At 44.4% G+C, this 5,557-nt stretch overlaps 1 protein-coding gene across 2 annotated transcripts in view; it reads right to left on the reverse strand.

The window, feature by feature from the left end:
- The window catches only part of adcy2b (adenylate cyclase 2b (brain)), a 74,732-nt gene that overhangs the window by 20,858 nt on the left and 48,317 nt on the right, over positions 1-5,557 (reverse strand). The window lies entirely within an intron of this gene.

Below are 5,557 nucleotides of genomic sequence, written 5' to 3' on the forward strand. Positions count from 1 at the left end.
TGTTTTTCTTTCTATAGAAACTCCACCTGGACCTGTCCTTCTGTGTTTGTCTGCGTCTCCTTCCTGTCCTCTCTAACCCCAGCCGGTCGAAGCAGACGGCCGCTCGTCCTGAGCTTGGTTCTGGTTCTGGTTCTGCTGGAGGTTTCTTCCTGTTAAAAGCCAGTTTTTTTCTTTCCACTGTCACCAATGTGCTGCTCAGGATGTGAGGCTGAGACAAAGTGAAGATTCAACACAACCTGCTGACTTCCTTAGATAGAAAACTTTTATTAATTGGCTTTTATAATGTCTGTGAATGTTTCTGTACAAAGACCTGAGAGGACTTCTGTTGTGACTTGGTGCTGTATAAATAAACTGAACTGAAGCTCGGGGCACATTTTCCTAACTGTATAACAACAAGAGCTAAAGTCGAGCTTCTTGAAGGACTGCACAAATTAACCCCATCTTAAGCTGAGAAGGATGGTTTATAGCTGGTTTGGTCAAACCTTTAAAATGACGGTAAGCATGATCTCAAGAGATGTGTTGGAACATGCTGAGGATGACTCTCAGCTACTACCAGACCAAGTTTTAGCTCAACACCTGTAAAACCTGTTGGTTATTGCCGATCGTGAACCGGGTTGAATCGAAAAGTTAATGGGTCGTGCGCCCAACGATGACTCCCTGAGAGTATCACTGTCCGTCCAACTGGCTTCACAAGATATTTCGCAATGCGCAAAATGAAAAGTTCATAGGAAAGGCCCCCTTCCTGTTCCACTTCCAAGCTGTTCGGTTAGAAAGTTAGTTCGACGCTTTTGTCCTGAGCTCAAATCTCTCGTTTCGCTTTTTCTAAAACAAAGAAACAGAACTCTCGGATGAGCTAAGATGAACATTCGCCAAGAAAAAAGAGGAAACAAAAAAAAAACCCAGATGGTTCCTCTACTTCTTGGGAAAAAGAGGAAGCGCCGCTCATCTTTCGCGGAGACTTCCAAACAATCCTTTGGGCGGTGTTTTTTCCAAGAAAAAAACAACCCCCGTTTGATTGCAGCCACCGTGTAATGAACTCTCTCGCAGGCGAACAGAGGGCGTCTTTCAGCAATAATACGCCTCGTTAACAACGGCGCCCGTGAGAAACTTTGGCAGCGCCAACGACGGGCTTCGATTAGGCGCTCGCTCAGCGGCGACCGCAGTCGCTCACGCTGGGAAGGCGGTGAGCGTTAAACAGATTTACGAACTCATCAGAACTGATCTTTTGTTCCCTCCTTCTGCTCATAATTAAGCCGACATCTGGGTCAAGACAGAGCCAAGGTTATTGATAACCCCCCCCTGGTAATTAAGAGTGACCCAGTTACTGAGAGATAATACTCCCATGAGGAGGAGGGAAGGAGGCAACGGGCTCTTTAGGGAGAAACCTCTTATTGATTGGCCGTGGTTCTCACGAGACGGGTCGGGCACCTGTGTCGGCGTGGAAATATGACCCGTCGCCCCCGCTAGAGCTGCGGCAGTTACGGCAGGCCATTTGAACATAAATTCGGTTTTGTCTGACTATCTGTGATTACATTTGAGAAATCTAGAAATGCATTTTGACTAGACAAAAAAAACAATTTGGACTATCCACATCTGTGTTTACATTATGACTAGTAAGAATAATAACTCAAGATATCCTCAGCTACATTTTGACTAGTCAAACTTCCTTTCAAGATATCTCAAAAGACATCACCGGATTCGTCATTTGACGGGTCACAGGTCCGTAATTACAATTCAAGACATCTCAAGCGTAATTATGACTAGTCAGAATTACAATTTTAGATATCTGAATTAAGAGATAAGCCGTGTAAGCTGTCCAAACTGTTGCCTGTGGCTGCAATGGCGCTGGCCGTTTTGGACAAAATTTTAAGAAAATGCCGCAATACAATATATAAGAGCTCGAAAAATCGTGTGCTTGAAGAGTGCTTAAGAAATCTGCAAAGACTCTCTGATTTACTTAGAATTTGAGCTGGACTGACCTGACCTTGCAGATCACCAAATAGCAAGTAAGGCTGATAAAACTTAAAATAGAAAAGCTGTGCAATTAAAGATATCTCTAATTCATTTGGAGATATCTTAAAAGGAATTTTGACGAGTCAAAGTTAGAATTCAAGATATCGCTAATTTAGTTTTGCCTGGTCATCGTTTGCTTTTAAGATATCTATAATTGAATTTTCACTCCTCCAAACTGACAAGAACGCAGGGTAATATGTCCAGAGAGCGAGACCAAAACCAGACACGGAGACAACAGCTGAAGGTAAGGGTGTTTATTTACAAGGTGGTGACTATGTACAGTGCGTGCGTCGTAGTTGGATCTGGAAGGCAAGAGGAACAGGGTGAGTCTCGGGTACCAATCCTGCAATCAGCTGAGCACTGCACGAACGACTTAATTGTTTGTTCTTTGGTCTTACAGATCCAGGAGGTGTCCAGCGGCGAGGAGGAGGAAAAGGAGGCGTTCAGGTGATCCAGGAGTCGACAAGCCAGTAATCCCGTCCAGGTGAGTATCCAAGTGTCCAAGGTAAGTATCCGTGAGTCCACAGCTCCATGGCGTGGCAAGGTATCTATAAACAAGGTGCATAGAAAACGTAGTCAATAATTTGTCAAGACTTGGTTAGAAACGGTGGCTGCGAATCTAACCCAGGAGGTTCGATGCTCCAGCGAAGGTCTGGTCTCAACTGGAGGCTTAAGTACTGGCAGTCCTCATTAACCCGAATCTGGATCACCTGTGAAAGTAAGAAAACTGGAGGAGCCGCCCCAAGGCGGGGCTAAAACTCCAGATCCCTACACAAACTACATTTCTCCTATCTAAAAATACATTTAAGATATCTTGAATGATGATGTCATTCAAGATATCTTCAATTAGAATTATGACTAGTCAAAATAAAAAACGAGATATCTTGAATTTACTTTATGATGAGTCATAATTTATTTGTAGATATCTGTAATATTAGTTTAAGATAGTCAGTAATTCATTGTAGGTATCTTGAACTGAAGTCAATGGTAAATCTGATGTCTTTTCAACGAGTCAGAATCTAATTACAGATATCCTAAATCACTAATACGTCTAGCCATAAACCAATTTCAGATATCTGGGCCATAAGGGCGGTAAAACCGAATTAATGTTAAAAAGGCTTGCCATACAGCGGTAATCGTTTCCTTCTCATTCAGCTACAAAACAACTAATATTTATTTAGGCGACTGCACCGTGAAGCTGGGACACTGCAGAGTGCGTGTTTCCTGGCGAAGAGAACATTGTGGCTCCTGTAAATAAAGGCAATAAAAAGGAGAACCAGAGTGTTTTATATTTATAGCTCTATGAAACCGAGATATTTCATGCTTTGGTCTTGTCAGCTTTATTACTGCTGGCTGTTGAAAGGCAGGAGATCATGTTGTTTTTGTTGTTTTTTTTTTCCACCACGTCTTTGTTTTAATTTAGCTTAAACTATGTATGTCTTGAAACTGGAGGCACTTTGATGAAACTCTGAACAAAACGAAGCATCGAGGGTAAAATCTGCGACCGGTTAACGTTTTAAAAGTTAGCCCTGAATCGAGACGGCCGCCAGAGCGAAGGGACCTCAGCGTACGCAGTCAGTTTCGCAGCTACTGGAGCTAACGCGTGGCGCGGTGGTCCTTTTCCAAAGTTCGCCATCAACCATCGGAGTTGACTATGTCTGCCTGTTAGCAAAATACGCCACGAACCAGCGGACAGGTTCCGACGAGACTTTCGAAACCTAACCACTGAACATGCGGGCGCCGGATTTCTGCATGTGAGAAAAAACAAAACAAAAGCAGGCATACCCTCCTGACTACCAAGAAAAAAATATTATCCAATCACAAAATATTCTTTTTTTGAATTCCCCAGTCTTTGTAAGGCAGTTGGCCCCACCCCCTTCACATGTGGTCTCATTGAAACGCCCTAAATGTCCTCTGTAGACGGCAAAAGGAGTTATTTCAGCAGCAAGCAGTGGGAGGGAGATATTCAGGTTTACAAATGTCATAAAACGATGCGGCGCAGTTTTAAAGCTTAAAATAAGACTTTGTTTCTCAGCGTCTGACTGGCTAGCTACTACGTGGATGAGGTGGACTGAACCGACTCAAAGCTGAGGGAGGAGGGTGTCGAAGGGATTGAAATTTGTGTTTTTTTAGTTTGTAACCAAGAGATTACAACTCGATTTCATAAACACCACGTGCCTTTGTCTTATTGGTTGTTAAGTCAAAGAAAAGGACAAGTTTGCACCCCCCGCTTTAGAAAATGTATCATTCCCTGCTCCATCTGCTCCACTGAGCGGCCACCCGGGATCCGAGGAGGCTGAGTGACCTGTGGAGTCAAGCCGATTCAAGATGGCCACCGCATCCGACTGACCTTCGCACAAAACACGAAATCTGTCGGTTTTACAGATGCTGAGCTAATATTTGGCGCGGTGGAAGCCGAGATTCGTTCACAGCACATCCTTCGAGCGCCAACAGCTCGCATCAAATATGGCGTCTGACCAAGCGCGGTGTTACGCCGCGTTCAATTCGTACTGGAAAGTCGGAATTTCTCAGTTTGGAGTCGAAAAAGTTCCAAATCTGAAAGTCGGGCGATTTCCCGACCGGCCGAGTCCGATAAAGCTGAATCACACATACCTGAAGTAATCCATATTTTATTTTCCCTTTCATCAGTTTGTACCTTAGTAATCCTGTCGCACACACGGCACTTTCCAACCACTGCTAGTGGCGTTAGCGGCCATTTTGCTTGAACGTTCAGAATGCTAGAAAATGCTGAAGATCCTTGGCTTGTTTTGCTAAAAGTAGCTGCCTGGTTTACTGAGCTCAACCAGCAGCAAACCCTTCTGGTTTCCCACGTCCCAACTGGAACATGGATCAATCAGGCCTGACGTCCTTCCCAGAGCCAAGTTCCGACCTCCGAGGGTAAATGGAACGCGCCATTATTTTCAAGGTTTGACCAAAATGGCTGCAACTTTTCGCCACAAGATGTGACACAGCTAATCACATCACATGGAGTAGGTGGTTTATTTTCTTTTAAAGAATGGTAGTTTCATTTAAACGTTAAACTGAGCAGACAAAGGCTGGTGTTGCTGCAGCTGCTGGAAGCTAAACAAACAGAAAAGTGCTGAAAGTAAAGCATGACGATTTCAAAGGCTCCAAACTGAATCTTCATTAACCCATGACTTCTAAAATCAATAGACGAGTCAGCTAATTCAGCTCTAATCTCTGATGTGTGTGGCTGGTTTTATCTTTTCTTTTGCAACAGTTTTCAAAAAAAAAACCCCAAAAACCCCCGAAAGCAGGACTCACGGTGGCGACCGATTAACTAACGAAAGGTTGCCGCTCCGTCTTGTGATGGTCCAGAAAGCCCGCGACGTACCCCGAGGGGAAATCTGCCTCGAGTCTTGTGAGCCCTCCTCAGTCAGCGGTTTCCACAGACGCAGGAGACCAAATGTGGAGGTTGGCAGAGAAATGTATGAAATCATTTATTCATGAGTCAACAGCTCGGAGCTCCAAATGCAGAGTTTCTGAATGAATTTCGATAAGGGGAGGGGGGGGGGGGGGGGGG

The sequence above is a fragment of the Kryptolebias marmoratus genome, linkage group LG5 (genome assembly GCF_001649575.2).
Source record: "Kryptolebias marmoratus isolate JLee-2015 linkage group LG5, ASM164957v2, whole genome shotgun sequence".
Classification (NCBI taxonomy): Eukaryota; Metazoa; Chordata; class Actinopteri; order Cyprinodontiformes; family Rivulidae; genus Kryptolebias; species Kryptolebias marmoratus.